Here is a 27177-nt window from a genome sequence, read left to right as displayed (position 1 = left end):
TATGGCACAGAGACACAAAGTGAGCAATGCTGTTGGGAAAATGGTGCTGACAGACCTGCTCGATGCAGGATTGCCACAAACCTTCCATTTGTAAAAGATGCAAAAATATATGAAGTGTAATAAAGTGAAGTGCAATAACATGAGTTGTGCCTAGACACAAATTGTTTTGGTTTTGTTTTAGTTTAAGTTTTAGAATAAAACAACTTGTCTGTATGATAGTTGGAATGACTCCATTGGGATGAGAAATTTAATTACGTAGAAGCACAGAGGGAATATGGCTGGAAAAATGACATTAGTGACCATAAGGGAATGGCATCTGGGATATATGGGGAAATTGGTTTAAATAGGACCAGGCACAGTTTATCTCTAATAATAGGAAAGAAGGGGGACTGTGTGGGCTCCGATGTAGGCAGATGGGTCAATGTCATGGTGGCAGCCTATGAATAGTTGCATCACGCTCACCCATACCCCAGACACTCCCAAGGATCCAAGTTGAATTTAGAATAATAACCAGATTCCTCTAAAATGCTATCTGGGCTGGCTCTGCCCTGCTGTTCTGATGCTACTTCCTGATTCACTGGGCTCCAGCACTTTGGCCTTCAATCTCCTATGTGAACTTGCCAAATTCAGTCCTGCCTCAGGCAACTTGCACTTTCTAGCCCTCTTCTGTGGAATCTTCTTTCTGCAGATCTGAGCTTCCTGGCTGCTTCTTGTCCTTTATCTCAGTAACTACCGCCTTGGAGAGCCCTTCCCATACTACACCATTCAAATTAATTCCCATCACTTAATCTTTCTTTATCACATGACCTTGTCAGTTTTTGTTATGCACTTCTTGGTATTTGGAATTTTCTTACTTGATTACTTGTTCATTTTCTTCTTTCACCAACTAGAAGTCAAGCACCATGAGAGCGGAGGAGGCCATGCCTGTCCTGCTCATCACTGGATGCCCAGCACCTAGGAACAGGGCATGCTGTTCAACAGGTTCTCAATACAACTTCTTGAATAGGAAATTACACTTATCTCAAATCAGTAAGGAAATGGTATTGAAAAAATTGGGTATCTATGAGTAAATAATATAGGTAGACTCCTAACTCATATCACATCCCAAATCAGTTCCAGATGAAATAATATTTTAAAGAAAATATACAAGAATATTTTTATAATCTTGGGATAGAGAAACTCTTCCTAAAGAAGATTTCAAGCCCTGAATTTATTTTTTAAAGATTGATAAATTGTTAGAGCTCACAATTGTTTAAAACTATCTATAAAAAGAAAGAAAAATTATGGTTAAATATAGACTAGAAAGTTAAAGACTGCTAAATTCATAAATAACAGATTAACAAAGATGCTAAAAGTACATTTAAAAAAATCATCCAATATTTTGCTTAATTAATAATTTAAAATATTCACAGGAAATTAACAGAACAAATTCAAATGACCAGCAAACATAAAAAGCTTCTCAATCGGGGAAATTGAAATTTTAAGTGTCAAGATTATTCCCCTCAATGGAAAATCTTTAAGTGACTGCTAATATTCAGTATTAGACTCTAGGTGAGTTGGCTCTTTCTTAGAGTGCTGGTGTAAATACAATTGGTGCAATTTCATAAGGACAGTTTGGCAATATCAATTAAAATTTAAATGTGCATACCATTTGAGACAGCAGTTCTAATTCAAAAATTTATTCTACAAATGTGCACCAAAAAACACATACAAAAGTTATTACTGACAATGTATAAGTGCTATTCTGAACATTTTAATTATATTAATTCAATGAGTTAGGCACTATTATTATCTTAATTTTACAAGTGAGGAAACTGAAGCACAGAAAGACAAAATACTTTGTCCAAGCTCATTTGCTTAAACATGCAGCTTAGGTTTGAATTCATCCCAAGCATGTACAGAGGCTGCATCCTTAACAACTATTGGAAACATGTTAAGGCCACCAGCTGGAGAAGGGTTAAATAAACTATGAACACCTTGGCCGGGCGTGGTGGCTCATGCCTGTAATCTCAGCACTTTGGGAGGCCAAAGCAGGTGGATCACCTGAGGTCAGGAGTTCAAAACCAGCCTGGCCAACATAGTGAAACCCCATCTCTACTAAAAATATAAAAATTAGCCAGGTGTGGTGGCAGATGCCTGTAATCCCAGCTACTCGGGAGGCTGAGGCAGGAAAATCACTTGAACCTAGAAGGTGGACTTTGAAGTGAGCCAAGATCGTGCCATTGCACTCCAGCCTAGGCGAAAAGCGCAAGACTTTATCTCAAAATAAATAAATAAATAAATAACATCCAAATTATAAAACTTTAATTTTAGGCCAGGTATGGAGGCTCATGCCTATAATCTTAGCACTTTGGGAGGCAGAGACAGTTGGATCACTTGAGCCCAGGAGTTCAAGATCAGCCTGGACAACATGGCAAAACCCCGTCTCTACAGAAAAAATAAAACAAAATACAAAATACAAAAATTAGCCAGGTGTGGCTGTACATGCCTATAGTCTCAGCTACTTGGGAGGCTGAGGCAGGAGAATTGCTTGAGCCCAGGAGTTTGAGGCTGCAGTGAGCCAAGATTATGCCATTGCACTCCAGCCTGGGGTATGGGAGTAAAACCCTGTCTCAAAAAAAAAAAAACAAAATATATTCTTTTTAAAGATATGTTGATAGGTAAAGATTCCAAAGACATATTATTGAAGATCGAAAGAGAAATTATTGAAGAGCAAAATCACAGAATAATATTTGCATAGGACTTGGATCATATTTATGTAAAATGTTAAAACCTCTGTATATATATATGTTTGTGTACAAATTGTATGTTGATCTGCAGAAAATTGTTTGCAGTCATATAGAGTACAATATTGGAGGTTGGAGGAGAAGAAATGGAGATTTTGGAGCTGAAAGGAGACTTTTCAGGTTTTCTCATGTACTTTTTTGCCTTAGTTTCTTTTCAGTGTTGTATCGGCAAAAGTAAATCAATATACAGTTGACCCAGACAATGTAGGCGTTCTAGGCACCGACTCCCTGCACAGTGGAAAATCCATAGGTAATTCTGACTCCCTCCACACTTTACTAATAGCTTACTATCGACCAGAAGCCTTATCAGTAACATGAACAGCCAATTAACACATATTTTGTAAGTTATATGCATTATATAATATATTCTTATAATAAAGTAACCTAAGGAAAAGAAAATCATTAGGAAGAGAAAATACATTTACAGCACTGCACTATGTGTATCGATACTGTAAGTTTCCATCTTCTGCTTACAACATGAATCATCTGTCTGAAATAGCAATACCTGCAGCTGCAGACCTCAGTCTCTGGTACACACCAAGCGGTTCAAGTCATGACTTTTCTCTGCTTGTTGGGAGCACTTCCAGCATCACTAGTGGTACTTAGTATGGATGCCATGGTGTCATTCAAGGTTTACAGGATTGCACTAAACACGACGAAAACAAAATATGCAAAAACCTCAAGAGCTCACGTTTTGCTGTGATACACAATTTACTTGAGAGAGAAACTACTCACTCGGAGATGATTATCATCACACAGCAAGTGGATACTCACAACCCTGGAGCTCACCACAACAGCAACAAGAGGCAGCTAAAAAATTACTATAGAAGTACAATATGCTGTACAGTTAATTTTATGCAGTTATAATTTAATACTGCATCTTTACATTTCTCTCAACTTCTATGCGCCATGCATGTCTGTAAGTGTTTGTGTGTGTTTGTTTTGATAAATTTAAACTTCTTATAACAGATTTGTGTATATTTTATGGTAGTAAATGATAAAATAGACTAGTGTCTACATATATTTTATACATTCATGACATACCTAACATTTTCTTAATTTTTTTATATTTCTAGACTACAATGTTTATATGAAAGTCTTTTTCAAATTGTTGCAAATCTCCAAAAAGTTTTCCAATATATTGATTGAAAAAATCTGCATATAAGTGGACCTGTACAGTTCAAACCTGTTTTGTTAAAGGGCCAATCATATATACAATATAAGTAGAATTTAAAGAAAAAACAGTAATAGCCTGTACCCACCAACCAGCTTAAACATTATAACCTGACTTCTCTGAGGGTTCTTTGTGCTCTACTAAATCCATGTATGGAAATTACCCTAGAGGCAAAGGGATACATGCACACTGCCAAGCAAGTGTGATGGCTGTTTTATATCACATTATATTTTTTCATTATCATTACTTTTTTTTTCAAGGGTGGGTTTGAACTATATGGAAAATATGTGTATATGGTTTAATGTGAGTGCTCTGTGATTCAATTTATTGTTGAAATAAACAGCAGCAACAACATTATTCCTTTATATTCACATAGCCTCATTCACAATGTCATGGTCTCAGTTGTCTATTATGTGAATATGGGAAAAGCTACAATGAAAAAGCAGCACCAGAACCGGCCACCACTACAAGAAGGTTTACAAAAAGTGCTAATGTCATAAAAATGTGTGTTATTGTTATTTACATTTTGCTAAATTTAATATCTAGATATAAAAATATTACATTGCAATCTAAGTGGTGTGATATAGAAAACCAGAAAAGAAAAAAACGGTATGATAACACTGCAGATTTCTCTAGACTGTAAAGAAAATACTTGCAGACTTACAGACTCATAGTTGGAAATGAGAATATGATATTAGTCAGGATATAGTAAGCCATATTCATGACAAAGTGTTAGCATAGTTTGAGAGGTCAGCATATCAAGCCTTCTCCAAGATGTGGTCAGCCTCATACACATTGGATGTGCAGCACCTGTGGGGTTGAAGAGCTTTTGGCCACCTCTTCACCACCTCCAAACTCTGAAGCCCCATAACAGGGTTGGGAGAGCCTGTGGTTGCAAGTAAATTCCAGAGCTACGATGCAGCCTGGCATCCCTTGGACTCACTCCACACAATCCCAACACACAGTCCCTCAGAATCCTCAGAAAATAAAAAAGGAGGTTCTGAAGTCACTGAGAGAAGAAAAGGGTGATTAAAATGACAACAGACACTAGGAAGATGGGCCTTGAAAGAACATCAAATTATGGTAGACGTTTCCAAAATGTTGAATATTACAATAAATATTGAGTTTTTAAATAAACTTATCCAAGATACCATCATTTCTAGAAGACATGGAAGTGATTAACTGGAACTTGCAGAGATTCATTTATGAGTTTCATAGGAAATATTTTAGTAAGTTATGTAATTAAGGTTTTAAACAATCCTCCTCTTGTACAGACCAAGGACTGGCGAGCTAAATGTTTTGGAATTTCTAACTAATTTTGCTAATGTGGTACAGAACAATACAGAGTTTATCTGTGCTGAGTTGTTTATGTTAACAGTAACAATAGTAAGAACTTTGCAGGGAGTGAGGGCAGAAAGTTTCATCTGTAGAGCCAGTGCCATGTTGACAACTGGAATTACCTGGAATTCAGTAGTTCACTTTATTGGGATCACTAATATCCAGTATTGATTATCTGGAATTCAGTGGTTTCACAGCAGCCCTTTTTAAGGGTAGACTGTAGTCAAACTGATGTCCCAAACAGAAAGGCTTCAAAAGACATTGAGATTTTTCATTTAGAAAATTATCCACCTGAGTGCAGTCTGTGTGTAAGGGCTACCTAGCCTTTACTATTATCATATTCTATAACAGGTATAGGCGAGAGCAACCCTGTTGTTACCTGCAGTCCCCAGCTTGTAGTGATGCAAAGAGTTTTTGTGCTAGACCCAAGGATGATTTTATGCCTGTGCATGTAGGATCTTCAGGTGATGATTCCATCTGTGACCAGTGTCACAGTGCTCTTTGACACAAACCCAAGGATTGTGATAAATCAGTGTTGTGAGGAGAAGGGTGGAGAACCCATATGGATACTCCCAGTCTGAGGCCATCTGCTGCTCCAAACTTTGCTTAAAATGGCAGAAAGTGAAGGCTGCTGGCGGGAAAATGAGACATAAAATATATTGTTTGGAGAGTGCTTCAGGGATTTCTCTCCCCAGGAAAATGAAAGTGAAGCCTTTTATTATGGTGTTCCTTAAAAGTCTGCTTTAAAATTGATAAACATCTATTTTCTGGGGCTATGGGTTTGGAAACTCTAAACTCTCCAAGAATTAGAGTGTATGTGATTTCGACTGTAAGTAAGAAACTGAGATAAATACCCAAATTCTATGTATACTACACACCTATTTAAGAGAAAGTGAGAGTGGGAATTTTAGATTGTGTGTTATGCTTGGTTGTTTATAAAGAAATCTATGACTGCTGATTTTCTGGGGCATATATTTATCACCTATTATTTAGTGGCAGGTGCTGGATAATTTGATTAAATGCTCCTAAATTTTATGACACAGATGAGAAGTTATGTTCAGAGACATCAAAAAATTAAATATCACTCTTTATATTTCATACAATTATTTGTATTTCTACTTTTGAAGCTAAGTAAGCTTTCACAAGATGTGAAATTTCTAGGAAGTAAGGACACTTTCCCCATTTTGTAAACATGGTTCAGAGTCAAAATTATATGACTCCTATGCTGATTCTAACATAACTCTCAGCATATTATGCCATGAAGAGAGAAGGGCTTCTGAAGTGGTACCAAAAATAAGCAGTGGAAAGAGTAGTAGCATTTACTGTATAGCGGATGATGAGATTGGAAGAAGGCCTTGAAGAGATGACCCTAATGGCCTTATGCAAAGTTTCAAACATGCACATCAGGGCATTGCTGCTTAAATTAATATGTTTAATCAGTAGCAAAGGACACACGGACACTCTCAGTATGTGAGGCCAGCATCCATTCTGCACAGCTATGTAAAGGCAGATCGCCAGATGCCTTGGTGCTTTTCATTTCTGAAAGTTACCATCAGCACCAAAAGCAATACTGACCCATAGCATCTGTATGAAGCATTGGGATATCCACATGCCATGCTTCCAGGTGGCCACAGTCCATCAGGCCATATTTTGATAACGATTATGGTGCTCTTTAAGTTTCATGGATATAATGTTAAAGGCTGTCATCCTACCCACTTCAAAAACACTATTCTCAGAGCTTCCAGTTGGGTCTATGTGGAAAGACCCACTTTTGCTTCTCGAGTTCACTTTTGGAGTCTCTCTGGGGGTCATACAAACAACATCTATCTACACCATGTTTTAAAATGTGGGTACTAGAGACATTATTATGTTGTCACAAACCTGTATCTTTTTGTAGATAAGTCCAAGAAATACTTGCAAGGCACACACAAACAAATCCTGATAATTTCAAAAATCTTCAGAAATCCCACTTGGGGCTGCTGAAGGTGAAATTTCACCCAGGCTATAATTTTCCCATACTGCACTCCAGGGCCAGTGGAGAGCCTTCTACTTTACCGAATCTATTCTGAAATTTCCCAGCATATCAAGGGCAACCACATGAATAAAGAGCACTGCTCAGCAAGAACCTGACGCAGAGTGGAAGTGAATGTGGTACTGAGATTTATGAAGTTTGGCATTTAAAAGAAACTTCCATGGACCTCTTTAGTGATCTTCGTGCCCACACCTACGAAATAAACAGGAGGCTTCCAGCTTTCCCAGATGTATGAGACTCTATGCCAGAAAACACAAACGTCTCGAGGATTATCACCCTGTGGGGGATTTGCTTGAATCCCCAGCAGCTGTAAAAGAAGCCCACAGGAGACAGATTGCCAAGACATTTTTTATTTCACGGGATTATAAGGTTGCCCAACAGTTAAATCTTTCCAACACTGCCTTAGTGAAGATACATGTAGAGCTTGACCATTTCCTGTTGTCTCTTTCTTATGCTATGTCCTGGTGCCAATTCATAAATGACTATACCTCTATGATTTGTTGGAAGGGTGATTTTAGAATCACCTGCCTAATAGAGAAGAGGGCTAAAACTGTCATTGCCTACTTTAATTCAGCATTCATTCACAAGCAAGTATAATCTACTTGATTGCTTAAATTAATATGTTTAATCAGTAACAAGGAATTCCTTTATTTTAGCAGCACAGAACAGAGACTGGAACCATCCTGGAGCTGATAAGCTGGCTGAATTGAGTAGGGGATTTGTTCCTCAGGTGTATATTGCAGAGACTACTTCTGGGGACCTCGATCCATCAGGGCTAATGTTCTGCCCCATCTCAGAAGCATTACACAGAAAGCTAGAACAGTACCAAAATCAGTGTTGATGTCTTAAGGAACTCATGCTTGTTTACTTCCTCAAAAAGGCAGGTAAATATGAAGACATTTTTAAAAGAGCAGTCCATTGTTTGACCAATTGAGACAGACCATGTGAAAAAACATCAGTGAACTGTCTACAACAAACATAGTTCGATGGCTTTAAGACACTTTCTTACTGCTGAGATTTCAGTAGTCTGACAACACCGCTTTTCGAAAAACTGAACAAGCCCTCTAAGCTGGGAAGGATGGAGCCGCTTGTGTGAGTGTGTGCAGTGTAATGTTCAGAGCAACAGAGCCCATGGCAACAATAAATTTAAAAAAAATCCCACCAAGTATGACATCTCTGAATCTCAGACTCTTTAACATGGTTCAAAATGTATTTTGCAGGATAAGGGAAACTGTGCCACCATAAGAAAAAGTCATGGTTCTTTTTCAAAATGCTTGGGACTAATTACAGGTAACACTGGCCCCACAGATGTCCATGAACCAAGCACTCTTTTTTTCTGTAACCTTGCGTGATGCTGCCATAGTCTCCAAGGATACCTGTGCTGATTGTGTTCATTTCCTGGGGCTGCCATAGTAAATTACCATGAAGTAGATGGCTCAAAAGAGCAGAAATTGATTCTCTTACATTTCTGGAGGTCCCTAGTCTGAAATCAAGGTGCCAAGAGGACTTCCGTAGACTCTAAGGGAGAACCTTCCTTGACTCTTCCGGCTTTGGTTGCTCCAGGCATTCCTTGGTTTGTGGCAGCATAATCTAATCCTAATCTTCCTAATAATAGAATAATCCATAATTCTAATCTTCATTTTTTTAACGACCTTCTCTATGTATCTTCTCCTTCTGTCTCTTATAAGGACACCATCACTGAATTGAAGAGCCAACCCAAACTAGGATGATCTCATCTCAAGATCTTTACCTTAATTACATTTGCAAAAGACTAATTTCAAATAAGATCACATTCTGAGGTTCTGGGTGAGCATATCTTTTGGTGGCCATAATTCAACCCACCGCAGTAGACCTAAACACAGCTGCATGAACACAAGCTGCACACTTGCTTATGCCTCCCTGGAGGGTCATGACTGTCTTTTCTTTGAGATGGTGTTATAAGTACATTCCCACAGGGAACTGCTACCATATCTTCCTGAATCCATGTGGCAGAGTCATGTCTTGCTATGTGATGGGAAGCCCAAAACTTTTGGAATTACTTCTGCAAATATCCTGACAGAGAAAAAGCATGTTCTCGGGTGTATTTGATGATCTAGTTTTTGCTGTCCTTGAGACTGCCCTCAATACTCTAAAGGGAAACATCCCCCCGATAGCACACTGTTTTCAGATTTTGAAAATAACGCAGGAATGACCAAAGATTTGGGTAGTACTACAGCCCCCTTAAAATGACAAAATGTCCATGAGGCAAGAGGAAGGTTTTTTGTATCCCAAAGCTTAGCCCACCTTTGCTTCCAACCCCTGAGCAGTCAGTGATGAAGGGTCCAGAGAAGCTGTATTTAGCGAAAAACTAAAGAATATACCTGCTGAGGAAAACGTGGTCACCACCATTACCCATATCATATGGATATGAGCATTAAAAAGCCTTAAATACTCTGAATGTCTGAAAAAATACTTTTAAGAAAAGATATAATGAGCCCATACTTCAACAAAGGTCTATGTTTCACACCAGAGTAAACAAGAAAAAGAGACTACACCTTTTTTTGAACTAAGAGATCCATCAATCAACTTTTACCTAACCCAGCATAAATCAACCATATAAAAAAAAATACAGAGCTGCTTCTGAACAAGATGAAGCAGGTATAGAGGTTAATGTATGGCCAGAAGGGCCATTAGAATGCAATAGGAAGCACAAAGCTGCTACCCCTGACAACAGGGACTTGGTCTGTTTGCCAAACAGTTGAGCACAGCTAAGCAACACCCTTAAGGGTGGGAGATATTTATGAGACTCTTATCAGAACTAAACTTTCTATTTAATATCTTGAGGAAACATGCTCAGAGATATCAGCTGGAGCAGATGAAACTTAAATCACCAGGCAACGTTCTTCTCAGCAAAATTGCCCAGTACATTGGCTCTGAGGAAGTGAAAGATTATCCTGATATAGGTATATCAGAACTAAATATTTTGAAGAAAAAAAAATGACTTGCTTTGTTAAAAAATAGAGTTTTGTTTTCCTAAAAATAAGGGTTTTATAAGCATTGTGCTTGCCCTCCTTAAAAGGGAAAAATAAGAGGTGTCAAAGGGCAGGGGAGAGAAAAAGGAGAGCCCAAGCCTCAGGGCAAGGTGGTAAAATGGGTGATATTGGGCTGATGATGGCAAGCGCTGTGAGGCTGGGCTCATGATGGACATACAGCAGAGGTCATAAACTTTTTCTGTTAAAAATAAGATAGTAAGTAGTTCAGGTTTCACAGGGCCAGATAGTCTCTGTTGCACTACTCAATTCTGACATTGCAGGATGAAAGCAGTCGTCGATCACACATAAACACATGGCTGTGGCAGTGTCCCAATAAAACTTTATTTACAAAAACCAGATATGGCCCATACACATTCATGTAGAGAAGGGATGATACAAATTATTCATGGAGTAAAAAAAATCAGAAACAGATTCTATATTATCAATCATAGCAATTTTTTAATGTTCATATTCACAGATGACCAAACACTTCACTGGTCCATCTCTTGGTAAGCAGTGAATGGAGAAAATATTTAAAATGTTGCCCCATATCTGGATGTTTCAGTTACATGGCACTAAAATGTAACTCTCCATGTTTATATGTAGTGAAATAATGCATTCCATCTCTGAGTGACATCTATGACAGCATCCAAAACACTATAGGTGACCATGTTAACACCGTCAGCAAAAGCTCTGGTGAACCAGTATCTGCCCTCAGTTGCTCATATTAGGCAGAGAGCAGTGTTCTGGGAAGAGGAGACTGGACCATTCAGTGACTGGTCTAATGGCAAAATGTGTGATCTTGACTTTACTCTTCATGGTTCTGAGACAGCACTTGTTCCTTTCTGTGTTGTTCCCTAGCCTGCAAGAGAGTCACCTCCTGATTAAGTTCCTGGGTTCCCCATCCACATCCAGAGTCCCTAAGTCAATACCATAATCTTTAAAGTCAAGAGGATTTTTATAATAATCCCCACCAATGGTGCCATTATCCATGGATGACAGAACCCAACATGAGTTCTGTTAGCAACTGCCTCTGGAATGGATTTTCCTGTTTACATTCTTGGCTTCCCTGAGGTATGCTAAATATCTTCCTACTTTCCCAGTCCACCAGGTACAGAGCATTGGCTGGGGACAAAACTCCAGCAAGACCCCAACGTACAGCAAGCACCACCAGGGTCTCTCAGCAAACAGGGAAGCTGAAAGGATGTACAGTTTATAGAGTTTATGGGTAACATCTATACTATTTAGCAGTATTTTTTCTTGAAAATATATATGTAGTCAGGGTGAAGATTCAAAAAGTGGAAATATCTACGTCTAGCAGTGAAATATGAATGTTTCTTAATGTCCTCATTTCCTCTTTGCTTTGCTATGTATTTCTGCTTACTGGCAGCATCTTTGTAAAATTTACCTTCTTGTGTATCAGTTAGACTTTACTGTGTAACAAGCTTCCTAAAACTTAGTGGCTTTAAACAACATTGATTATTTGTCATGATTGGGTTAGTCCTTTGAATGGTTCAACTGGCTTGGGTTAGCTTGGCTCATTATTGCAGTCAGCCAGTGGCTCAGTGAGGACTGGATAGTCAAGTCCTCATACGCTCATACGCTGATGGCTGGCAGGCTGGTTGCTCCAGGTGGCCTCACTGGAACAATGGCTGGGACCATTGGAGTCTTTCTCCACATGGCCTTTCATCCTCTAGGGGCCCAGGCATGGCTGTTCACACAGTGGCCAGAGATGGCAAATCTAATGTGCAAACATTTTTTTCAAAGCTTTCTTGATTTCCAGTGCTAATGTCCTATTGGCCAAAACAAGTCCCATGGCAAAGGTCAGAGTCGTGAGGGTGAGGATGCAGGAGGCATTACAAAATTGGGTACCACTTCTGCAACAATTTACTTGCTCTGGAAGATGTGTGAGGGTGAATGCTCACTGCAGTTGATTTGAGTGCAGGTTTAATGAAGACCCTCATGATTTGGTTGGTCTTACTGATGGTAGTGCCATGAGTGTAGGTCAGGACTACACAACTTTCCTGTACATGTCAGCTTGTCACACTTTCCTATGAATGGAAAATGAGCAGTTTTTAGCCCAAGGTCATCGTCATTTTGGAGAACATAAAATTCAAATTTTTCCAATCATAACTATATGAGTTGTATCTTTTAAAGGTCCAAATCTAACTTGGTATTTTTGAACTTCAATGTACAAGTGACATTTGCATAAGATCTTTTTAAAATTTACTATTTAAAAAAAATTAAATAAAACCTGTTGCTATGGACTGAATTGTGCCATCCTAAAATTCATAAGTTGAATCCCTAATCTGCAATGTGATGGTATTTGGAGAAAAATGGATGGTAACTGGAGCCTTTGGGATCTAATTAGGTTTAGGTGAGGTCATGAGGGTGGGGCTCTTATGATGGGATTAGTGGCCTTATAAGAAGAGACACCAGAGAGACTCCATCCATGATATCTTGTTATGGCAGACTGAGATGAGTAAGACATCTATGGAGGAATAATTTGTTCATCTTGATGTCTCCTCTCTTCCTCTTGGTGTCCGCTATGAAGTCTGAAAAAGGTAACTTGTTCACTTGGGGATTTTTGCTCTTCTGAGGCATAAATATCCTAAGTTTCATCAGGAGTCTTGAAACCCACCCCTTAATTTTCTATTTCTTTCTTTTCTATATTTTTAATGTGTGTGGCTTTTTAAGTATGCACCAACACATCTCCCCAGGATTATTTTTAATGCTTTTTAGTGACCTCAAGACCTTTTCTTTAAAAAGGCATTACCTTCTACAGGCAACAATAATTTATTGTACATTTCAAAAAAACTAAAACTGTATAGTTGGATTGTTTGTAACACAAAGAAAAGGTAAATGCTTGAGGTGATGGATACTCCGTTTACCCTGATGTGATTATTATGCGTTGCATGTCTGTGTCAAAGTATCTCATGTACCCCATAAATATATACAAAATATATACACCTACCATGTATCCACAAAAATTTCAAATTTAAAAAAATAAGTAAATCAAATAAATAAAAAATAAAAAGAAATGATCTTAAGGTGACCAATTTGTCTTGGTTTGCCTAGAACTTTTCTAGTTTTAGCACAGAAAGCCCTACATGCCAGGGCACCCTAGGTAGCCAGCAAGCAGGGATGGCTGGTCACCCTGCATGCCCTTCAAAACAAGCCTCCAAATGAGCCCCACACATATTTAGTGTTCCATGAATATGTGTGAATCCACAATTCTCCTCTATTTAGAAAGCCACATTTTTTTCTTTCTATTAAATAGTTCATCTTTTTCAAAGTACAACTCTCAATAATATATGTTGGTCCTGCTCAGCCTTTATTGTGATGCTGCTGCTGCTGAAAGGATGGTTGCTTACCAGCTATGGTGAGAAGTGTGAAAAGTGAGCCTCTCACCATGTCGTAGCTCCTGGCTCATGTGTTGTTGGTGATGAGATGTGCCTCAGCCAGGACATACCTCATCGGTGGCACAGGATGATTTCCAGCCAACCGATGCTACATCATAAATATGTGGATATGCAGAGGATTAAATCTCATACAGCTAGGATGTTGGTAGACTCCACATCCGTAGTTACACTCTGTAACAGGACCAGAGTGTCCCTGATCATAACGGTGACCCCAGCAGGCTTTAGAGGCACCACAGGGTGGGGTCAGAACAAAGTTTAGTATGAGTTTAGTTTATAGTTTAGTTGCTTAGCTTAGTTTTATCTATACCAATGCACTCATTCACATTTTGTACCAAATTGTTGTTCCCCACTCTTGTGCCCTAGTTTGAACTAACATGTTCAGGGAGCATGTATCATGTTCTGGGATGCTCTAGGCAGGAGTCAGCACACTTTTTCTATAAATAGCAAGATAGTGAGTATTTTAGGCTTTCTGGGCCATATGAGCTCTGTTACGACTATTGAACTCTGCCATTGTAAAGCCAAAACAGCCATAGGCAATACACAGTGAATGAGTATGACTGTGTTCCAATAAAACTTTATTTATAAAAACAGGCAGCAGGCCAAATTTTGCCTGTGGGCTGTAGCTTGCCAACTTGCAATCTAGTGAAACATAGTCAGATGCAGACTTCTGAAGCAAACAAATGTTAAAGTATTTTTGGGGATTGTAATAGAGAATCCAGTTTTATCCATCTTTAGACTGCTAAAGGTTTCAAATCATTATTTAGAAAGCCACATTAGTATTTTTGGGGATTGTAATAGAGAATCCAGTTTTATTCATCTTTAGACTGCTAAAGGTTTCAAATCATTATTTGGAAAGCCACAATTAGATCTTGATCTAATTGTTCAACTTTGGGGGCCACTCCAGAAATTTCACTAACACATTGCCACACTTCTTGACCAGGGGCTTTTGGGAGCGTGAGTACAGATCTTCTGAAGCTCATCTGGGTTAAAAAACAAAAAACTCTCTGCACTCATTGAGTATATAAACTGGGAAGAGCCCATGTTAAAATCTTTTGCCAGGCTGGTGCACTGGCTCATGCCTGTAATCCCAGTGCTTTGGAAGACCATGATGGGGGGATCACTTGAGGCCAGGAATTCAAGACTCCATCTCTACAAAACAATTTTTTTAGTTAGCCCATTGTGTTAGCCCGTTTTGTGTTCCTATAAGGGAATAACTGAGGCTAGGTAATTTATAAAGAAAAGAGGTTTATTTGACTCACAGTTCTGCTGGTTGGACAAGAAGCATGATGCTGGCATCGGTTCAGCTTCTGGTGAGGACTTGAGGAGCTTTTACTCATGGCAAAAAGGCAAGGGAAGCTGGTGTGTCACATGGTGACAGAGGGAGCAGAGAGAGAGGAGGAGGTTGTGGGCTCTTTTAAACAACCAGCTTTCATGTGAACTAACAGAGTGAGAACTCACTCATTACCATGAGGACAGCGCAATGCCACTGGTAAGGGATCTGTTCCCATGACCCAAACCTGCCCACTAGGCCCACCTCCAACACTGGGGATCACATTTCAACATAAGATTTGAAGGGGACAAGCATTCAAACTGTATCACTGGGAGTGGTTGTGTGAGCCTATAGTCCTAGCTACTTGGGAGGCTGAGGTAGGAGGATTCCTTGAGCCCTGGAATTTGAGGTTGAAGTGAGTCATGATCACACCACCGCACATTCCAGCCTGGGCAACAGAGTGAGACACTGTCTCTTAAAAATATATATATTTAGCCAGAATAAACATCTCATCTGAATGTTGCTCTAACACTTTTCAAATTTTGCCTTTAACTTAAATGTTCTCATTTCTTCAACTGGTACATAGTGGGACTTGCCAATTGTTCTCATGTCTGGTGCCAGGCACAAAAATGTTCCAAGCCTCTTTGGAATTTGCCTCAATAACATCTAGGGACCTGGGAGGGTTGACTAGGAGGCTGAGTGTTTGTAGCCAATCATAAAATCTTGAAGGCCACTTGATACGGTTTGACCATGTCCCCACCCAAATCTCATCTTAAATTGTAGCTCCCCAAATTCCCACATGTTGTAGGAAGAACCCAGTGGAAGATAATTGAATCATGGGGGTGGTTTTCCCCATACTGTTCTCATGGTAGTGAACAAGTCTCACAAGATCTGTTGATTTTACAAGAGGTTTCCCCTTTTGATTGGCTCTGATTCTCTCTTGCCTACCACCATGTAAGACATGCCTTTTGCTTTGCTTTCTGCCATGATTGTAAGGCTTCCCCAGCCACTTGGAACTGTGAGTTCATTAAACCTCTTTTTCTTTTTAAATTACCCAGTCTCGGGTATGTCTTCATCACCAGTATGAAAACAGACTAATACACCACTTAAACTCACCCATTTTAAGTGTCAGGGTCTTGGTAAATCATTCAACAGTCTCTACCTTAACTGAATCATTGTGAACAAAATGTACTCATTATATAAAGGCTTTTTAAAACTCACACTTTTTGAAATGTTGAAACCTACTCTCTGTTCGATTTCTCATCTCTTTCCCCAAAATGTTCCAAAATAAAAGAGACCTCCATTTTGGCTGCCAGTGGCTCCCCCAAAATAATAAATTTCTTTTAATAGTAACTTCCTTTTAACATGTGCCACAGTTGTGTTAGAAAACTTTGTCATAAAAATAAGCATCTTTATTCACATAAGTTAACTCTAGGGGAAAAGCACCTATTTATCACATGAAGGAAGGTTTTTTCAGACAAGACCCATCTTGGGGACATGTCCAGACAAGCTCCAATGCAGTCGCTTTGGGCAGGTGGCTCCCTGGGGATGTCTACTCTGCCACAGCTCTGCTTTAATGATCTTGCAGAATGCTCCCATAACATCTGCCAAAACATCAAACTGAGCTGTGAAATTGTTGCAAACTCCTGTACGAGTTTGTCTATAAACAGTCCAGATTTGCTATCATAAAACTAACAGCTTCCCTAGTAAAACACAACATCTGCATCAGCCCCAGCAGAGCAGGTATTTTGAGTTTGCCTTCTCCTCCTCACTAGGTGCCAGGTAAAGCAGTTCTGAGCCCCAGATTATATGGCCATCCACCAGGTATTTAGAAATGACCTGCTCAACCATGGTGAGCAGGAGATGGTGGAGGCTGATGGTCCATTCACACTGTCAACCATACCTAGGTTCTTACTTTCTTGGTCAGCCATAAAACCTTAGCATAGAAAAGGAAATGACATGAAACAAATGAATTCCTACAAAAAGTTAAGCCAACCCTATTAATATATAAAACCCACCTCAACCGGAGTTTCCTGCAGACCAGCTTTACTGATACATCAAAGCCCCAGATAATAATTTGTTGCACAGTCAGGGGCCAACCTCTTGAAACCATATCGGCCTACTTTTCCTTCTGCAGTGAGTTCTGGGAGAATTTTTCTTTCTGTCTCTTAGACCACTAACTCATCTTTACCCAAGGCAACTACCCTATCTAATCTACCTATTGTTCGTTTTTAATTGATCAGAATTCTGTCTCATTCTTGACAAGTTACGAGCCCTCTTTTGTAAATATTTTCTGTTGCATCCCCCATTAAGTCTGCTTCCTCGCATAGTTCTTGTGTTTTCATAATATTGGTGACTCTGTTTACATTAGTAGTTTTCTAAAAATTTTTGGAGATTTTGGACTGTATGCTGCTATTTTAAGTTGATGGTTTAGTTGACCACAAATGTACTTTCATTATCCGAAGAGAATTCCTATTCACCTGTGTGTGACTAGAAGTCCTGACTATGGACTGTGGTGTTTGCTGAGAGGAGGGGCCAGGCAGAGATGAGGCTGGGTGGAGTGCAGGCTACCACATGAAGAGGGAAGGGTTCTTTCTCCAATCTTCCTGTCCACCAAATGTTTTTCTAGGAGTCTCTATCAGAACTTTCTCTGGAGGAATTTATGCCCTTGCTTTAAGCTGGGGGCAAAAGTGCCACTTCCTCCAACTTAAAGCAGAAGTTTCAAGAGGTTATTTAATCTTGTTATTATAAAAGGAAATTAAATCTTGGTACCCTAAACTCATTAAGGCAAAGGGAAAAGTCAAGCTGGGAACTGGGTCAAGCAAATCTGCCTCCCCCTTTTTGTTCCTAAACAAGATGGCTACAAGATGAAAAGCTACAGGTCTCCCCCATATTTTGCCCACAAGGAAATTCTTAGTGAGCTGCAAGATGTTTTAAGATGTTTCTGTGAAAATTTCACCATGGCAATGCAAATTGATAGCTTATCTTTATAGGCACAGTCACCCCAGCCCACCACACACAAATGCATATCTGATTGTTCCCCTGCCCAATTTTGTCTATGTTATCTTATGTAAAATGCAGATTTCCTACATCTTTCCTCTGCCACATTTGTCTATGTCATTTTATGTAAAAAAAAAAAAAAATGCAGATTCACTGAGCCAAAGGCATGAATAACTGTTTTTCCTACCCCCCTCTTACATGAAAATTGTGTACTTCTTAATATCCCTCCCTTATCTCCTTGAATTTGGAGCCCTCAAATTCATCTTTGGAGAAAGGCATAGACCTGTCTCCTGGGCATGTCCTTAATTTTGGCAAATAAACCTCCTAAAATGATTTGAGACTTGTCTCATCATTTTTCTTTATTGACATTATCAAAAGGCAACTCTTGGTAAAGACATATGGGTTTGCTTTATCACTCTTTCTCTCTCTCGTGTCTTTTCCTCAATCTCTCTTTACCTCTCTCTCTCTACACATTTATAACACATATATATATAATTTTTATATTTATTCAATCCTTAAAATATTTTAAAGTATTATGATCATCAATTTTTATGGATGAAGAACTTTAATTGAAGGTTAAGAACTTAGTTAACTTGATCTACTTTGAAATAAGTAGGAAACTTTGTACTACACCTTACCTAATGTCATAGAAATAGACTTTAAAATATATTTGTATCTATTTTTAAGTGATTTGCCCCAACTAGACTTTGAATTCTATTGGTCAGGATAATGGTTTATTCATTTCTGTCACTGTTGCCCAACAGGTGCCTACCACTGGCTTCCAGATGGTAGGTAAAGTTTAACACAGGGTGTGTGCCATGAGCATGGTCTTCATTTCTGCTCAGAACCAATTAATCATCATGGCTGTAGCCCTATGGATTAGTGCCTTGATGATAGGGCCACAGAACAGCTACAGGACACCACCCATGGAGACCTTGATGTCCAGCAAGAGAGGGTGGGAGCCCAGTGGATACTTGCGCAGGAGAGCAGTAGTACCTGGCCCAGACTGATAATGATTGTGAAAACAAATGGGATACGTCGTGGAGCTCCCTCAGGATTATTGTAGGGGGCTGCAGAAAGTGAACTTCATATGAGACTGCATGTTCTATGAGATAAGGCAATCAGCCCCCTAAAACTTGAGAATTTATTTATTTATTTCTAACTTTTAAGTTCAGGGGTACATGTGCAGGATGTACAGGTCTGTGACATAGGTAAACAAGTGCCATGGTGGCTTGCTGCACTGATCATCCCATCACCTAGGCATTAAGCCCAACATCCATTAGCTATTCTTCCTGATGCTCTCCTTCCTCCCAACCCCCACCCTCCTACAGGCCCCAGTGTGTGTTGTTCCCCATCATGTGTCCATGTGTTCTCATCATTCAGCTCCCACTTATAAGTAAGAACATGTAGTATTTGATTTTCTGTTCCTATATTAGTTTGCTGATACTGGCTTCTGGCTCCATCCATGTCCCGGAAAAGGACATCATCTTATTCCTTCTCATGGCTGCATAGTATTCCATGATGTATAATATGTACCACATTTTCTTTACCCAATCTATCACTGATGGGCATTTAGGTTGATTCCATGTCTTTGCTATTGTGAACGGTGCTATGATAAACATATATGTGCATGTATCTTTATAACAGAATGATATATATTCCTTTGGGTGTATACCCAGTAATGAGATTGGTGGGTCAAATGGTATTTCTGCCTATAGGTCTTTAAGGAATTGCCACACTGTCTTCCACAATGGTTGAATTAATTTACACTCCCACACACAGTGTAAAAGCATTCCTTTTTTTCCAAAACCTGGCTAGCATCTGTTGTTTTTTGACTTTTTAATAATTGCCATTCTGACTGGTGTGAGATGGTATCTCATTGTGGTTTTGATTTACATTTCTCTAATGATTAGTGATGTTGAGCTTTTTTCATAGTGTGTTGGCCATATGTATGTCTTATTTAAAGAAGTGTTTGTTCATGTCTTTTCCCCACTTTTTAATGGTGTTTTTTCTTGTAAATTTGTTTAAGTTCCTTATAGCTGCTGGATACTAGATCTTTGTCAGATGAATAGATTGCTAAAATTTTCTCCCATTCGGTAGGTTCCCTGTTCACTCTGATGACAGTTGCTTTTGCTGTGCAGAAGCTCTTTTGTTTAATTAGATCCCACTTGTCAATTTTTGCTTTTGTTGCTATCGCTTTTGGCTTTTTTTGCCATGAAATCTTTGCCTATGTCTATGTCCTAAATGATACCATCTAGATTTTCTTCTAGGGTTTTTATAGTTTGGGGATTTACATTTAAATCTTTAAACCCTCTTGAGTTGATTTTTGTATACGGTGTAAGGAAGGGGTCTAGTTTCAACTTTCTGCATATGGCTAGCTAATTCTCCCAGCACCATTTATTAAATAGGGAATCCTTTCTCCATTGCTTGTTGATGTCAGGTTTGTTGAAGATCAGATGGTTGTGTGTGTGGTCTTATTTCTGGGTTCTCTGTTCTGTTCCATTGGTCTATGTGTCTGTTCACATATTGGTCTATATGTCCATGGTACTGTGCCAGTACTATGCTGTTTAGGTTACTGCAGCCTTGTAGTTAGTTTGAAGTTGAGTAGTGTGATGCCTCCAGCTTTGTTCTTTTTGTTTAGGATTGTCTTGGCTATTTGGGCTCTATTTTGGCTCCATATGAATTTTAGATAGGTCTTTTTAAAATTCTGTGAAGAACTTCAATGATAGTTTAATGGGAGTAGCATTGAATCTATAATTTGCTTTGGGCAGTATGGCCATTTTCACGATATTGATTCTTCCTATCTGTTAGCAAGGAATGTTTTTCCATTTGGTTATGTCATCTCTGACTTCTTTGAGCAGTGGTTTGTAGTTCTTCTTGAAGAGGTCCTTTACTTCCCTTATTAGCTATATTCCTAGGCATTTTATTCCTTTTATGGCAATTGTGAATGGGAGTTCATTCATGATTTGCCTCTCAGCTTTCCAGAAAAGAGTACCTAGAAATAAAACTGCACACCTAAAACTACCTGATCTTTGACAAACCTGACAAAAATAGAGAGAATCGGGGAACAAGATAGCCAAGAAGAGTTCTCCCTGGGTAAAGCCAGATGTAAAGACCACTCTTGCAAAGGAACCCAACTTTAATTGGATCAGACTGGAGCAATGTATGGCCCAAAGTGTTGTCAAAAACAATGTAGTAATCAGCTAGCAATTAGAGGAGGCTACCAGTTAGATGTGATATCAGCCTCAAGCTTAACTGGGTATTCAGGGAAAGAGATAGTCCAAGAGAACTGGACTATGTATAGTCATCTCTGGGAAGGAAGGTCAGAGAAACTGTGTACATGCCTAAGGCTGCGCCCTCTGAGGAGTGACATCAGAGCATGCACACTGCATGGGAAATAGCATGCAGTGAAGTAGTCAAACCATGTCACTAAATAAATAAACAAACAAGAAAGCAAACAAGAATCTTCAAAGGGTTGGAAGGTTAGGAAGATCAATATTTATAGTTGCTATACTGTATTATTGAAAATGTCCAGTTTTTAACGAAACATGATGAGACATGAAAATAAACTGGGAAGTATTACCCATAAATAGGGGGAAAAAAGAGCAGACAATAAAAAATGCCTTTGAGGGACCCAGATGTTGGACTTAACAGAAAAAGACTTCAAAGCAGCCATTATAAATATCAAAGAGCTAAAAGAAAGCACGCCAGAAGAACTAAAGGAATATATGATAACATCTCACCAAATAGAGAATATCAATAAATAAAATTTATTTAAAAGAACCAAATCAAAATTTTGGAGTTGAAAAGTAGAATGACTGAAACTAAAATTCACTAAAGAGGATCAACAGTAGAGTTTGAGCTATGAGAAGAAACAATCAGGCTGGGTGTGGTGGCTCAATGCCTGTAATTCCCAGCACTTTGGGAGGCTGGGGCAGGCAGATCTCTTGAGCCCAGGAGCTTGGGACCAGTTTGGGTAACATGGCAAAACCCTGTTTCTACAAAAAATACAAAAATTATCTGCGTGTGGTGGCATGCGCCTGTAAGTCCCATCTACTCAAGAGGAGGAGGTGAGAGAATCACTTGAGCCTAGGAGGTTGAGGCTGCAGTGAGCCATGATCATGCCACTGCACTTCAGCCCAGGTGACAAAGCAAGACCCTGTCTCAAAAAAAAAAAAGAAAGAAATGAAAAAACAAAAAAAGAAAAGAAAGGAAGAAACAACAAACATGAAGATAAATCAATAGAAGTGTTGTAATCTGAAGAACAGAGAAGAAAATAAAAAAAAAACAACATGATCATCTCCATACACACAGTTAAAATATGTTTCACAATATTCAACACACTTTTATGAGAAATAAATACTCAACAAGCTAGAAATAGGAGAGAATTTCCTCTATCTGATAAAAGGCATCTGCAAAAATCCCACAGCTAATATACTTAATGATGAAAAGCTGGAAGCTTTCCCCCTAAAGTCAGGAACAAGACAGCAATGACCAATCTCACCACTTCCATTCAACATTGTAGCGCAGGTTCTAGCCACGTAATTAGATAAGAAAAATAAATAAAAGATATCCAGGTTATAAAGAAAGAAGTAAAGATATCTTTAGTTTCAAATGCCATGATCTTTTATATAGCCAACCTGAGGAATCCACTCATAAATGAGTTATTGTTGCAAGATATAAGACTAACCTACAAAAACCTACTGTATTCTACACAGCAGTATGAGCAATCCAAAAATAAAATTAAGAAAATGGAAGCCAAGATGGTGGCCGAGTTGGAGTATGAGTCTGTGCTGTGTGTGAAGCCAAACATCAGCGTCTACTGGATTCCTCCCTGGGCCTCCAACTGTGATTACAGGGCATCTGACTGGAAATTAGACCAGCCTGATTGGACTGGTCACCTCCGAATCATTTCAAAAGGGAAGACTGCCTATATCAAATTCGAGGATAAAGTTTCAGGGGAGCTCTTCACTCAGACACCAGTAGAACAATATCCTGGTATTGCTGTGGAGACAGTGACAGATTCCAGCTGCTACTTTTTAATCTGGATTCAGGATGGTCCTGGGCAGAGTGCTGTCATTGACACTGCTGGCTTCACAGATCGGGGAGATGCCTTTGACTTTAATGTCTCCTTGCAGGATCACTTCAAATGGGTAAAGCAGGAATCTGAGATTTCCAAGGAATCTCAAGAAATGGACGCTTGTCCTAACTTGGATCTGAGCTTCAAAGAAAGACAAACCATCAAGTTGAGTACGGGGAACATTACAACCAAGAATGGAGGTGCTTCTAAGCCCAGGACTGCAATGGGTGGGGGCCTGAGCTTACTCGCATCCCCGCCAGGAGGCCAAGTCACTATTCCCCCACTGTCCTCCTCAGTTGCATCAGCAATCATGTCACCCCACCAGCCATTCCAAAATCTAACCATGGAGGCAGTGATGCAGATATCCTTTTAGATTTGGATTCTCCTGCTCCTGTCACAACACCAGCACCAACTCCAGTTTCTGCAAGCAATGACTTGTGGGGAGACTTCAGCACTGCATCCAGCTCTGTTCCAAACCAGGCACCACAGCCATCCAACTGGGTCCAGTTCTGAATGGCATTGGCAGGACATTAAGGCAGACTTGAGGAATAAAAATGACCTTGAGGGCACCAATCTGTGAGGAAGTCAGAAACCCATTTCCTCTCCAGAACCAAAATGACTGGACAATCTTTTTCATAGCTTCTCCATTACATTCAAGCTGGTTTATGTCACTCTCCTGTGTTGTTACTTGTACAGCCAAGAGAGTATCTATTATCTCCTGCTTAGTACCAAGGTAGAGGACTAGTGGATCTTATCATACTTTTGGCTGACTATGCAGGGCTCAAAAGGCCAGTATCTCTTTGAGGAGGAATGATCTAACATCTGTAAAATTTGTCTTATCTTTTAAATTCTTCAACTTATTTCAAAATCATCTCATGACCCTTGTGTGCCTCTTTGTGAGGCCCTATTTAGCAACTTCAGGGAAGTCAAAAACCTTGCAACTTCATTCTCCACTAACCCAGGACTAAAAATGGACAGGCTGACCTCAGTGTTTACAAATTCAGAATTTTGATAGGGGTAGATATGGAGTGTAGGGAGACCCCCTGAAACTATTGCTATGGAATAAAAGATGAAATGCTCCTAATTATTGTAAATACAAAGTTGCATGCACATTGTGTAAAGACAATGCCAGGATGGACTGCCAGAATGAGCCAACAGCACGTGATGTGCTTCCCCCTGCAGAGAGCCTATCAACAGACATGCAGTCAGGGAGGTTTCACATCACTAAGATTCCTATCCCAGAAAAGCAGATGTTCATAGCTCTGGGAATGGAATGCAACCCTTGTGGAAAGCCTATAAATGGACGCATGAGGGGCACGTGTCCATATGGATAAGATAGGGCTATAAAGGCCCTCATCTTGCCACGGCTCTTCTAGGCCTCTTTAGGGTTAAGGCATACTCCCTTCTGAGAATTTCTGGTCTAATAGGTTGTCTAGCTTCACGTCCTGTTTCTATGGATTGTTTGTAACCAGCTTTTGCTGCAACTGTTACTGCTGATTAATATCTTCATAATCATAGGTTATGGAAAGACTGTGTTTCTGTTTCAAGGCTCTGTTAGAAATTACTGATGCACACACTATATTGTAAATTCTTATCTCTGTATGCTGTACTTCTGCGTACAGGTGTTACATTAAAGAATTACTTCATCCCCATGTGACCATCTCACCTCATAATCAAATGACCCTAAATCCCTCACTAACCTACCCCTGCCCTCACTAAACTTAATAATAAATGCTGGTATATCCAGTGCATTGACGGCATCACAGGACCAGAAGGCGATGACCCCCCTGGACCCAGCTTTCATTATCTTGTGTGTGTCTATTATTTCTTGACCTGCCGATCTGCCTGGGAACAAAGAAAGAGCCCCATTGCATTGCAAGCTGCTGGCCAGATCCCACAATAATGGAGAAAGACCTATTTCCTGGGTCTCTGCTGTATAGCCTTCTTCAGGCTTATCGTACTCAGTGAACATCCAGTGCTGGGTGCAGCTCCATCACCCTCTTGTGTGTTTACATGTATCTTTCTATGACAAGAGGGTTGTGCTGGTGGCACCTCCACTCTTCTTTTCTGTTTGCTGAATTTGAATTGTGAAACATCTTTGACCAATGGGTGTCTCTGTGATGAAGGAGGTTCAAGAGGCTGTGCTTTCCAAGTGATATTCTATAGGAGTGTTTAATTTCTTGCAGCTCCATCTAGTTGCTGCATTTGAAGCATGGCATTAATTTGTATTTGCCATGTTATTTGACCTGAAGTTGAAGAGTATAGAGTTTTTAACCTGATCTGTAGAGCAGAGAGGCTGAAAGCACTTAACTCTTGTTTAGTACCCACATTGCCTTGCTGTCTGGGTATCTGGCCCCTTTCCATAAACATTTCTTTTCAGTTCATGTAGTTCTTTAATAGAAAGCTGCTATTATTTGTATTGTCATTTGTGAAGGAAGTTGGAGAGTCACAGCTTTACCATGACAGGTTTTGCCCAAGGCTTTGATACCTGTCACCCAGGGTTAAAAGCAAGTTGTTCTCCCATCACTTTCTTTCCCCTCTGCCCTGCCATTCCTTTTACAATGCTGTGAAAAAAGTTCTGCTTCTTAGATGAATGGGTACTTTCTATTTTGTTTCTAAATGAGCAATGTTGAGGATTAAATGGGAAGATATACTTGCTTCCCTTTTGTACCTATTTGGAACGTACACTCTGGCAGAAGGGAGTCCTTATGTTTAGTTTCAAAATATATTACTTTCCTGGATTTCCTTAACTTTTTCTGACTTTGGGTCCATTTTCTTTTCATTGCCTCATTTTCCAGGAAGCTCTATTCTTGAAGAGCCATGGCAAGACATATTAAAATTCCAATAGAAAACACTAAAAGGAAAGTCTGTAGAAGCATTAGTGACTAAATACTGGCAACCTATCTTCTCAATCTTCCTCCACGTTGTGTTCTTTGTATTCTAAGATGATAATATATTATGTATTTGAATTCCTGAAAAATGGGAAATGTTTAAGATATATCTATATAAAGTATATGCTGTATTGGTACAATAATGGTAATTAAAATATGAAACAAAGAAAAAAATTCCATTTATAATAGCATCAAAAAGAATAAAATACTTAACAATAACTTCAACAAAAGAAATGCAAACCTTGCACTGCAAGTTTTTGCAGTATAAAACATCACTGCAAATTACAAAATTAGAAAACTATAAAACATCATTGAAATAAAGTAGAAAAACCTAAATAAATGGAAAAACATTTAATGCTCATGGATCAAAAACTTAATATTTTTAAGATGCCAATACTCCCAAACTGACCCACCAATTCAATAAAACCTTTATCAAAATTCCAACTGGCTTTATCATGGAAATTGAAAAGCTCATTCTAAAATTTATATGGAAATGCAAGTGACATAGAATAGTCAAAACTACCTTGAAAAGGAAAAAGTTGTAGGACTCAATTTTTCTAATTTCAAAACTCACTATAAAGCTAGACAACATGGTACTGGCATAAAGATAGATATATAGACCAATGAATTCAGAATTGAGAATCCAGAATTAAACTGTTACACTTATTGTCAATTGATTTTTGAAAGTGTGTGAAGACAATTCAGTGGGAATAGAACAGTCTTTGCAAAATACATTATCGAGACAATTAGATATACACATGCAACAGAAGGAATTTGGACCCCTACTCATACCATATGCAAAAAAATCAACTCAGAATGAAACAAAGACGAAAATGTAGGAGCTAAAACTATTAAACTTGTAGAAGGAAGCATAAGTACACATCTTTGTGCCCTTAGATTAGGCAACGGTTTCTTAAATATGACACCAAAACACACACAAAAAAAGACATAAACTGGACTTTATCAAAGTCAAAAACTTGTGTGTGTCAAAAGACACTATCAAGAAAGTGAAAAGACAACCCACAGAATTGGGTCTGATAAGGGCTTGCTATCCAAAATATATAAAGAGTTATTATGACTCAATAATAGACAACCCAATTAAAAATAGACAAAGAGTTTGAATATAATTTCTCCAAAGAAAATGGCCAATAACACATGAAAAGATATTCAATA

At 39.0% G+C, this 27177-nt stretch overlaps 1 protein-coding gene and 1 pseudogene across 4 annotated transcripts in view; one reads left to right on the top strand and one right to left on the bottom strand.

Moving 5' to 3' along the window:
- NME8 (NME/NM23 family member 8) overlaps positions 1 to 27177 on the bottom strand; it is a 405025-nt gene that overhangs the window by 288289 nt on the left and 89559 nt on the right. The gene's annotated exons all lie outside the window — the stretch shown is intronic.
- Positions 22797 to 23689, top strand: LOC100609385 (adaptin ear-binding coat-associated protein 1-like; annotated as a pseudogene).

This window comes from Pan troglodytes, chromosome 6 (genome assembly GCF_028858775.2).
Source record: "Pan troglodytes isolate AG18354 chromosome 6, NHGRI_mPanTro3-v2.0_pri, whole genome shotgun sequence".
NCBI classification, from domain to species: Eukaryota; Metazoa; Chordata; class Mammalia; order Primates; family Hominidae; genus Pan; species Pan troglodytes.
Note: the sequence above shows the minus strand (reverse complement) of the source record. Positions and strands in the feature narration are given on the sequence as shown.